This window comes from Rattus norvegicus, chromosome 18 (assembly GCF_036323735.1).
Source record: "Rattus norvegicus strain BN/NHsdMcwi chromosome 18, GRCr8, whole genome shotgun sequence".
NCBI lineage: Eukaryota > Metazoa > Chordata > Mammalia > Rodentia > Muridae > Rattus > Rattus norvegicus.
In genome coordinates this window covers 43,311,362-43,323,697 of record NC_086036.1, presented here as the reverse complement: position 1 = coordinate 43,323,697, position 12,336 = coordinate 43,311,362, and the positions used below count along the sequence as shown (strand labels likewise).

At 38.5% G+C, this 12,336-nt stretch overlaps 1 pseudogene; it reads right to left on the bottom strand.

Annotated features, from left to right (window-relative positions):
* Positions 1–584: 584 nt before the first annotated feature.
* Dctn5-ps2 (dynactin subunit 5, pseudogene 2) lies at positions 585–1,112 on the bottom strand (annotated as a pseudogene).
* Between the last annotated feature and the right edge of the window lie 11,224 nt (positions 1,113–12,336).

Here is a 12,336-nt window from a genome sequence, read left to right as displayed (position 1 = left end):
TGAATTTATTGTGGGTATGAATTGTGGATTGAGAATTTAACATGTAAATCTAACTGCTAAGTTACAAGTTTCTGGAACTTTGATTTTAACAGGCTAAAGGGTAGAGTGTGTGAAAGAAATGGCTGAGAGGCAGTTGGAGCGTCCGGATCTGGTTCTGTTGTCCCCTCGGAGTGAGAATGAACAGGGCCCACAGAATGAGATGTGTGTGTGTGTTTGTGTCTGTCTGTCTGTCTGTCTGTCTGTCTGTCTGTCTGTGCCAGGCATGGTAACTACCACCTAGGGGACCACACGGATAAAAGCCAGCCACCGGGAGTAGCAGCCGGAGCTAGCAGATATGGCTCACAGGAACTGATAATAAGGGTTCCATTTAAATTTTTAACACAACAGCTCAGAGCCATGAAAGATTGAAAAATTCTTATTTAAAAACAAACAAACAAACAAACAAAACCAAAGATCCAACCAGCAAAATGGAGAGCAGAGGTTGTGAGAACCATGACAGCTCTTGTAGTCGCCTACTTCTCTATATTTCCATGTTCATCTTAGAGTTCAGAAGAATTAAAGATATGATGAAGAGGCATTAGACTTTATAGAAACTTCTGGCAGTAGCTTTTGGTGATATTGATCATCAGTTCCTGTGTACGCTCTGGGAGCTTTCCTCAGAAAAGTCCTGGACAGCTGGAGAAGACAGTGAATGGAGGGAATCACAGTTTCTGGAGGTAATAATTTGTCAAGAATGTTGCAGCAGTCTTTCAAGGCACACCAGCGCCCAATCACATGGCCCTTCCCAACACAAACATAAGAGCCAATCTGGGTAGCATTGACCCCACAATCTTCCTCAATAAAGGCATGATCCCCAATATGCAGAGAAAAGAATGCAACACCGTTGCTGAATTTTTTGAATGATGGCCTTATGACACTATGGTTTTTTACAACACAGTGACATCCAACTCCTACATTTACCAGGTCTCCTTGTATATACAGTCATTCATTATAATGGTCATGCCGTTGAGAACAACGTCCTGGCTTCTACACAAAACAGACTGGCGACTAACATTGTTCCCAGATGCCGTCTCACTGTACTCGGACTTGTACAGCAGTTCACCCAACTCCATGGCTGCCTCGTTTTCTCTGAACTTCAGGATTCTGTCAGTCAGTCAAACCTTCCTTTAATAAGAACAAATGAACTGTCAGATTGAACAGATGATATAAAACATTGTAATAATTTACTGATACCAGGGTGGTTCCAACTTACCTATTCCTCTGAGCGGCAGAGTACTAACCCTCAAGGTGATTCCCTCTCTTTGCCAGCTCTACTTGCTAATTCGAACACCACACGGTGTACACTTCAGCCTTGTAACACTTCTGCAAATTAGCTTATTTCATACTGCTGGTAGAATATTACATTTACTCAATTTCATCAACATCTTGCTTTCTCCAATTATAGAATTAGGTCTTTTGAATGGAATCTTTTGCTTTCACTCATCACTCCACGCACATTGGGCCCAAACACTAAGATCACTAAGTTCTGGTAGGAATTGCAGAGGACAAAAAAGAGTGCCAAATTAAAAAGCAAGGTCTTGAAAACCTTGTTAATTCAATAAAAATGGCTCCAATTCCCTATTAATTAGAAAGTACTCAGAATTGCGTTTTGGAAGTAACATAACATAACACACTGGGTAAGATTAGTTTCAACTACAAAAAGAAACATAGAGATTAAAAGTGGAGAGTAAATGGGATGCAGTTGCAGCCAGCCTCAGTAACACACAAGGATGGATAAAAAACTCATTTTGTCACCAATTTCAAGGCTTCAACTTGAGTGAATATTTTTGCAAAAAAATGGGGAGCGGGTTCAGTTTGTATAATTATCTGATTACATCATACTGCTGTACATAATTTCAGATATAAGGAAAAGTTTAAATTATTTTCTCTGGCCCTACTTACTTGGTTCCAGCATCCTTCTTTCCCTTCATCACCAAAGACTTACATATAGTATTAAATGCAATTTTGAAGCAAATTTAAATAGAAATTGATTCCCAATATCACATAAGATATATGCAGTATTATACATTAGCTGTGAACAATAATTGAGTATTCCATAAACTCATAGGCAGCCATGTAAATTAAGTCAAGTATAAAACTCTGAGGCTAAAAAGAAATCTAACTAATTTTTGAGGCTGCTGTCACAGACAGCTGTTATAGCAGAACATGTTCTGGAAGAAATTATGTTAAACTCTAACATTGCATAAATATGCCTAGGTACTCTGTAAGACTGTAGATAGGTAAACATGGAATATGAGTAAATTATAGGGTTTTGTGAGGCTGATGTCTAGTCATCTGTTTTATTATCAAATCTGCTAGAATATTTGCACGTGATTAGAAGAATAAAAAGGGTAAGAACAGATAAATACTTCTAAACTATGATTCATCTCAAAATTTAAAAAATGATTCTATAATAATACATAGAGAGTTGGTGGTGCTCCACTCCAGGCTCAGTCAACCAAGCATATAAATGTCTGAAATTAGAGTATCAAGTGAAAACCATAACTCCTTTCTCACTAATGCCCCACAGAGAAGAACTATTGCATGGGGTTAGTGAAAATGGAAGACCATCTTTGGGATAAATTAGAGGATAGTATTGTGCAGAAAATGGGGGAAGTCTACAGGCAAATCATCCTTCTATCTCTTTATTTCTTGACATGGCTCTTGAAGGGGGAAGATGGGGCAGGAGACTGCTCAGCCCTTTGAATCCATGAACAGTGTACTGTGTAGCCTAGCCCTTCAAGCTCACCCTGCCTTCTCAATTCTAAGACTGTTTTGGTATAAGGCACACTGAGCTTGTAGCCTATTTGTCAACATGAGTAGTCCAATGCATGAGAATTGAACACTAGCTCTTCTACCCAGAGCAAAATCAACTCCTTTTTATCTGATGAAGTCTAGCCAGCACTCATTGTACAGCTCTGAGACCTGCTATGGATGTCAAAGATGGATGGCACTGTAATGTGGATGTGCATCTAAACAAATTGGTTTCCTCTAGGTTCCTGTCAAGCTATCAAAACTGCACCAAGGGTTGGACCAAGATGTTAACAAGTGGCAAGAATTTCCTTTGTCCTTTGTTCTTACACTGTCCTTAAGAACAGGAGAATGGGAAAGAAGATAAAAGAGAAACAATAAGACCACATCTCATCTCCTCCTTCATAGCTCTGCTCCATAGTCAAATAAGGAATTTTAAGTGAAGTAAACATTTTAGGTTTTACTTTCCTATCGACCACTCATATAACAAATTTTAAAATAATTTAAATATCACTTATTTGGTATCACATTTGTTTTAAGATTAGAAGCAAAAATATCTCCACATATTTATAAAATGACAGGGTTGACAATGGATGCTAAGAGACAAATAAATGATTATGAATGTAGACATAAAATATTGGCAATGTCTGACTTCTGAATGACATTTAGATATGACAACTGAGTACGACAGGAAGGAGAACTACTTCAAAGTCTTCTAACATACGTCATGATAAGCAAATGTACACCATTTGATACATTCAAAGTCTTCCGTCTTTGACCCGGCCAGTCTAAACGGAAGTCTGTAGTACCAATTATACCACAAGCACATCCCTGACTCATTAGTGGGAAGAGCCAACTGAAATGTAATTTTGAAACACAAGACCATTTCTGTTTTAAAAGACAAACTGATAGAAACATATGACTATTAATGACTCTTTTCATGGCCTTAACCAAATTCCTAACAAAAACATATCTAAAGGAAGAAGGGTTTGTTCTGGTTCATGGCCCCAGGGAGCCCCATCCATTATGATGAAGAAAGCATGGCAGTAGTCAGGGGAGACCAAGTCTTCCCATTTCAATTAACCTTATCTTGGAAAGACTTCTCAGATAAACCCAGAGGCTAACCTAATCTACATTATCCTTCATAGGTGCTCAGAGTCTTGCGTCATGAAGATCCAAGATCTTGTCAAGCTGGCAGTATGACCACCAAGTTCATCTCCATTGATCTGACACCCAAACATAAAATTTAAGCCATAGATTTACTTCTTTTGTTCACCCAAAACAATATCATAATTAGAAGTACATTCAACCCAATTTCAAAGTCCCCATAGTCTTTAAAAGTTCTAATAGTTCTCAAAAAGCAACATCTCTTCTTCAAATCAAGATACACATTTAACTGTGAGCCCTTGTAAAACTTACCACTAATTACACATATTTAACATGCTGCAGCTCAAGGTAAGCATTCCTATTCCAGAACAGAAGAATTGTGCTGTAGTAAGGATGATAAAGCAATACTGAGTCCAGCAGGGCAAACACCAAATCCTACAGCTCTGTGTTCATCTGGGAGTCATACCAGAATCATTCAGACTCTGGAGGAATTGGAATAGGCCCACTCCCTAGCTTTCCTAACTTTATTGTGCATGGTCACTTTCTTGGACTAATTCTACTCTATCCTTGAAGAATAATAGTTCACTGGCTATTCTATTATCCTGATATCACCAATATCCTGCAGTTCCCACTACAACCTGGGCTTCACCTTGATACCTTTACAAAGCAACCTCTCAGAATCCCCTTGAAGGAGTATCAAACCTGCGACCCATTACAGTCTCAGCCACTTTCTCTAAATGCATGGAACAACACTCCACAATCTTATAATTGTGAGATTTCCACACTTCCTAAATTATTTCCACTTGGATGTTACTATCAAGGACTGAGCTATTCCTTACATTCCTTATATTCCTCGGATCACAGCTTTCTTGAGCATTTGTCTTAAAGAAGCATATACATCCATCTATACTCCTATTACAGTCTCTCCTTTCAAATAAATTGGCTTTTTCTCATGTCAGAGCCTTAGAAGTGTGGATTATCCTGTCAGTGTACCTTTGTTAAGACAGAACAACAACATTGTTTCTTCGACAATGAGAGACTCTTTTTCATCACTGGTCTTGGTTGAATATTAAACATATGCATAGTCTTCCTTTCCAAGCTTCATATTTTTATATTTTCTTTCAACTCTTTTTTTTAACAACAGATCTGAAAAAGAGAGGTAAGAAGCACCCATGCCACAGTCTGAATGCTAATCTGTCTTGAAATTTCCTACCACCCAAATAAATTAGATCATACTGTTAAATACATCCTTGTTCAGGTTCTTAGAATATGGGTAGAATGCCATTCAGAACCTGCCCCACATGTGGCCCATACATATACAGCCACCAAACTAGATAAGATGGATGAAGCAAAGAAGTGCAGGCAGACAGGAATCGGATGTAGATCTCTCCTGAGAGACACAGCCAGAATACAGCAAATACATAGGTGAATGCCAGCAGCAAACCATTGAACTGAGAACGGGACTCCCATTGAAGGAATCAGAGAAAGGACTGAAAGAGCTTGAAGGGGCTTGAGACCCCATATGAACAACAATGACAACCAACCAGCGCTTTTAGGGACTAAGCCACTACCCAAAGACTATACGTGGGCTGACCCTGCACTCCAACCTCATAGGTAGCAATGAATAGCCTTGTAAGAGCACCAGTTGAAGGGGAAGCCCTTGGTCCTGCCAAGGCTGGACCCCCAATGAACATGATTGTTGTGGGGAGGATGGTAATGGGGGTAGGATAGGGAAGGGAACACCCATAGAGAAGGGGAGGTGGAGGGGTTAGGGGGATGTTGGCCCCAGAAACCTGGAAAGGAAATAACAATCCAAATATAAATAAGAAATACTCAAGTTAATAAAGATGGAGAAAAAAAGAAAAAGAAAAAAAAAGAATATGGGTAGAATGCAACCACACCTTGACAGAACATCACATGAATGGTAGAGCCCTCCTCTCTGAAATCCATTAGCCGAGCCACCAGTGTATTCAACACCCTCAACAATTTTTTGTAAGACCCTACCAAAGTGATCCATTGAGCTCTGCTTTTGGGAGAGATTCCAGATGGTGATGGCCACTAGCATCCTTTGTTGTTGTTGGTGGTGGTGTGAGTCTGGTGGGGGTTTGGAGGAGTACTTTGGTCACTCCAAGAACTCTGAAAGACTCACAGGAGACACCAAAGCTGAGTATAAACCAGCAGAGCCTTTAAGTATCTCGGGAAAAACAACAGCAAGAAGTCAGATTTTAGGGGAAGATGCTGTTAATAAGTGTTTTCACAGAATCAGGAAAAAACATGGCAGAACAAAGTGGTATATGGCAGAAAGAAATGGAAGTAGAGATGTGGCAGGTATAGGAGTATGACCATGGCAGACAATGCTAAGTAGGCCTGATTCTCAGGCCACCTGGATACTAAGGCTACACTGGGTCTGCATGTTACCACCTGCTAGGCCAGTGCCAGTACTAGACCTGCTAGGGGGAGGAAAATTTGGGGGTCAGAAAACAGCCCAACAGCCCAACTGTAAGCATGAAAGCAGAAAGGTGTGCAGTGGCCTGGAACACCAGCCTGGAGTGACATTGTGTGAGTCCACACATGATTATACCTGACTGTGAGCAACACATCTGAGATAAAGAACAGTTCATTTTCTGAATTAAGCTTTCTCCAAAAACTTCTATGGTCCGTGGGTCTGTTTTGTCACCAAAAGCTGAAGGCCCTGTTGGTATTCATGGTCCAGGCTGCTACTGGAGGCCATGCTGATGTCTATAAAGCCTTGTGGCATGTTGATGTCCACAATCAGTGCTACTACCAAAAACTATGTGGAGTCCACGATTCATGCTGCTGCCAGTTGCCACAGATAACAATGCTCATTTTGCAGTAATATTGATAATTGCTGAGTCATACCTGAGAATTAGAGACATCAAAGGAATCTATGACACCCGCCCATACTGCAAAAAAAGAAAGAGTCCAACCTGAAGCTATCGACAAGAGTCCTTAAGACACGTGATAAAGTTGCTGAAGTATAGCTCTTCATGGTTGATGGCTTCTGATGGAGCTCGGGGATAGAGAGCAGGGAAGGATTCTATTTTCTTTAAAGGGCTGGCTATTGAAAGTTTGACCATGTTCTAATGAATATATGGGCAACAGAAATTGGACTTAGTGAGATTTTTTATTATTATTGTGGGAGCAGGGGGCAGGAACCATAGGCCTGGAAGAAATGGGAAGTGAGTGTGACCAGGGTGCACCATATGAAATTTCCAAATGATGAATAGAAATATTATGTTGGGAGATTAAAAAAGCTCTCTGGGGTTTTTTATCTAACAGCTGCAGGCCCTTCCACATTCTTTACACAAATGCTTTCAAAGTCTCCACCTCCTAACAGTCAGATTTCTTGCAGCAACAGTCATACTTTTTCAGTACCAAGTTTCCTTATTAATTCGGTCATGGTGAGCAATTACCTGACAAGAAGTGATTTAAGGGGTTGGGAAAGATTTCTACTTTAGCTTAGAGTCTGAGGAGATCATCCTGTCAGAGTAAAAGAGGCCCAGTGGAAGGAGTGGAAGAAAAGGTGGTCAAATTGTGTCTTCAGTCAGGAAACATGGCAATGAATGCTTGTGCTCTGGTAGTTTACTCTTTTTTTAACTGAGGACCAAGCCCATGGTGTGGTAACACCAATATTTAGGATAGGGTCTTCCCATTTCAAGAAGTTTCTTCACAGCCATGCTCATAGACTAACCTAATCTAGTTAGGTAATCCCTTATTGGTGAGGGCAGAGATTTATCTAATGGGTAATTTGTGTTCTCATGAATTGAGCTGCCAATATGAACCATCACAATGTGGAATTTATGGTTTGTTAAAATCCATCACCATCTTTAGCAATAATACTATTTTACTTTGAATAATTTCAAATTGGTTCCTTATTCATCTAGTTATCTTTGTGAGATGAGCTTTATGTGTGTTCAAAATCCATGTAGGTTCAGATTCCAAGCTGTGTTAACCTGCTTTCCATCACCATACAAAACAATGCCTCTGAAAAATCAACTTGAAGAAGAAAGATTATTCATCTCTGTCTACTTCCTGACTGTGGAGGGGATGTGCCAGCAGCTTCATTGCTCTTCTGCCTTTCCCACCAACAAATTCTAGCCAAAGTAAACCCTGATTTCCTTGAGTTAAAATAAAACAAACAACAAAAGCCACAATTATTTAACTTCACAGTATTGAGGCTTCAGTTTACCACCAGCAGGGCCCATTGCAAGGCAGAATCTCATGCTCAGAAATGTGGTATGACAATGAATTGTGCAATTTGGATCGAATCTGAGAATCCTCTGAGAATAGCATCCTTCAAAAAGCTAACCATCTCCACCTAGGTCAGATTTCCCTAAGGTTCCAGGACTTTGTAACAACTCCACCTTGAGACCAATGCATGATCTTGAGGGACATTGAAGATGAAAACTATACTATCTGATATTAACTTTCTTTTTAGCTTGTAAAATAATATATCCATGCAGTTGTAAATAGCATTATAATTTCATAGAAGGCATTGCTCCAAGAACTATATCTAAGAGTTAGGGGTTTGAATTCCCTTCTGTTGCTAGTCTCTTAATATGTCCTACCTTGTCACAATATCTCATTGTTACTAGAAGACTACTGCTGATTCACTGGTAACACAGCATTTCTCTTTCTTTTTTCTTTTTAAATTCTTTTTATTGGGTATTTTATGTATTTTCATTTCAAATGTTATCTTTCTCCTTTCCCATTTCTCTTCCTTTTTTGAGAATGTGAAAGTACACAGAGAATACTAGTCAATTTTCAAACCCCACGGATTGCCATAATTCTTAAAAATTCAAAAAAAATCCATGAACAGTACAGTGTGCTAAATTCTAGCAAATGGAAATGGTAAGCCACAAAATCATCTTTTGTGTTTAAGAACAGGCAACTTTGCTCTATCTTAATTTTCAAACATCACTGAGAATGAGACCCATCTTGACATCTAGAGAGAAAAAGTAACCCTGGGAAGAAGTGAAATTTCTCTAACACATGTATCTTTCATTTTCCTGTTGATTATTGTACAAATTCCTTTCCTTTCTATTGCTTTGTAATCCGACAAAATCCCTTGTTGTGGAGGAACAAGTACTCCACAGAGGACATGTATTATGGAAGAGAACTGCCATCCTGTCACCCCATTCCCATCTGCACCTGCTCATAGGACACACAACCTCGGCTTACAAAGTATTTTCTTTCACTACACTTAAAGAAATAGGCAGCCAAAATGCACACCTGCAAATCCTGCCCAGATTCACTTAAAGTATGACTGTTCATTAATACTGAGAAACATTTTTAAATATATTACTATGCAGTAACTTCTTTTATCCAAAAACTAAATGATGAAGGAAAGGAAAAATAAATTACCAAGAGATGAAAAGTATTGATTTTTCTAAAGTCATTATTAGATTTAAAGACATTTATTTCTATTTTAACTCTGCTAAAGTAAAATTTTCTACTAGATCCGAAGAAACACAAAAATATGAAAAACTAAATACTAACAGTTCCTGGTTAAAGGCCTTCCTCCATTCCTCAAAAGAACTCATTAAAGTCTGTCTTCTTTTTAAAATATTTTGGCTCCCTGTTGAGTTTCAGCCTCTATAGATGCACATCAAGTCCATGATAACAAAGTCCATGCGGCTTAATTCATGAGCCCAGAGCTAAAATCAACTGAAACTAAAAGAGCTAAAATCATCTGCCAGTTCATGCATGTGTGATGAAAATGTACCATACGTATGCAGTTGATAGTTATGGCAAGTTAAAGGAATGCTGTATCCTCAGTGGATAAAAATCCAAAGAGTTTGTTTCTTGAGTGCTGTTTGATCAAACCTTCCGTCTTACTTGTATTTTAACTGCAAACTGGAGATAAGTAATAGGCAGGGGCCAGCATTAACAAAAGAAAAAATATGGGAGGAGCCAACTGCCTTCTGAATGAACTTGAGGCCTGCTTCATTGGAGGGAACCCAGGCCTGGAACTGTAACCCAGGATAAAAACTCACAACTGGTGTGGTTTTAGGTCCAAGGAAAGAATTCACTAATGTTATTAACTAACTAGACACAGCATCAAACTGCATTCTAAATATCTAAATATGTTATATTCATAGAACAAAAAAACATCACCATCTTTAGTCAGGGAACCTTCTCTATTCAGTGAAGAGCAGTTACTACAGAGACTCATGATGAAATGGTAACAAGAGTAAGTGATGGCTGAGGGTGCAGCCCTAAATACCATATTTACATCACCCCATCTAACGCTCAGCGAACACTGTGGAAAAGGGAACAGGAAGCATTTGAAAGTCAAAGACAGAGTGAATCCTGATATGTCATCCTCCAAATCAGTGATTCTCAACTTTCCTAATGCTGCAACCCTTTTAATACAGTTCCTCGGGTTGTCTTTACCCCATACATAAAATCATCTTATTGCTACATTGTAACTGCAATTTTGGTACTGTTATGAAGTCTAATGCAAATATCTGATATGCAGGATATCAGGTATGAAACTCCTGAAAAACTCCTGAAGTTGAAACCCACAGTTTAAGAAGTACTGCTTTAGACTCAGGACAAATGACATTGAAATCATGAACTCACAACAAATACTACAGTTACCTGCAGTAGGCCAGCACTCAAGACTAGATTGACACTGTCTACAATCATAGGTAGGCAAGAATACTCATAAGATACTACTGGTTACTTCTGTATTTTTAGCTACTGATAGATTCCAGGAAATGAAGAGTTATTGTCTTCAGTTACATGCTTAATGCTAAGTACCCTAGCCTAACCTCTGGATAGTTCCAAACTCATAGTAACACAGACAATCTGGATTGAACTCACTAGGTCACAAAAAGAAAAAAAAAAGAAAAAGAAAAAGATGAGGAATAGGAGAAAGAGATTTGAAGGGAAGGTGGATGGGTAAACCATAGAAGTAGGAAAATGAAAGAGGAAGGACGAGAGTAATCAGTGTGCATTATGTATGTATGCAAAACTATCAACAAAAGTAAAATTATTCTTAACGATAATCAGTTGTACTCATAGTGCAATACAATCAGCCGTCATCAGAGAAGCTTCCACCTTCAGTAGATGGGAACAAATATAGAGGTCCACAGCGAAACATCCCTCCCATAAGAGATCAGATAACACCATGCAAGAAGAGGCAGAAAAAAGTGTAAAAACCATAGGGGATACAGGACATCAGGAGAACAGGGCCTTCTAAAAGGTAGCCTAGCAAAGCTCATATGAACTCACAGAACTGAAGCAGCAAGCACTGGGACTTCACAGGTCTTCCTCATGTCTTCAACATATATGTTACAGCTTTCCATTTAGTATTTTTATGATACTCCGTTGTATATGAATGAGTGGATCTCTGATTCTTGTGCCTTCTCTTAGGGTTCCTTTCCTTCTGTTAGTTTATCTTATCCAATTTCAGTGTGATTTTTGTTTCATTATAATTAATTTTGTCATGTTTGGTTATCATTCCTTACATGTCTGTTCTTTTCAAATGAAAGATAAAAATGGAGTGGATCTGTTTGGAAGGGGAGGTAGAGAGGTGGGGAGGAACTTGGAGGAGTAGGAGGGGAAGCTGTACTCAGAATATAATATATGGAGAAAGAATCCATTTTCAATAAGAGGAAAACCATAAAAAAAGAGAGAGAGACTAAATTTAATTACTATTTTTTTCCTGAAGAGTCAGAAAGGAACTTTGCTTGTTGAAATGGCTTGTGTCATAATTGGGGTAAATACAGAATTCTGTACATCTTTTAGAAATATTTAATCTGCATAATTTATTAATTTGTGTAATACTATATTTCAATTATTTTAAACTTTCAGTGTTCCAACAAGGACACGATAGCTTAAATCAAATGAGATAGCATTCAAAAGATAAATAATTAAAAATAAGCACACTTCAGTTTCTTAGATTTGTAATTTGTATCAAAGGTCAAATAGGCATGTTAAAATGTCAGCACTATTGTCAAACTATCCAAAAGAGGATGATTCTAGTGTCTAAGCACAGCGATTTTTTAAAAGTAAACCTACAAGATAATATGTTAGGTGCTAGAAAAAAACATAACATCATCAGTGCTCCTAGAAGTCTTGAAAGAGGAGCAGCAGAATATGCCTGTATAGAGTGGACATGCGCAGATGATGGATGCAGAGCCCAAGGACCATGTCAAGTTCATCTTCAAGAATGGTTCTGTTTAAAATGTGCTAGATGATATCTATTAATTGAATCTATCAAAATCTATTCCAAATGTTCTGTGTAGGCTATTGTGTATTATACCTATTACCATATCCATTTTTTAGCACTGATAACTGAGTTTATAAAATATGCTCAAGTTCACAGCTAGAACAAAATAATAGAGCACAGCCAGGGATTTCTAGCTTTGGAGCACACTCACTTGCTCACTCTGCCGTACAGTTTCTCTC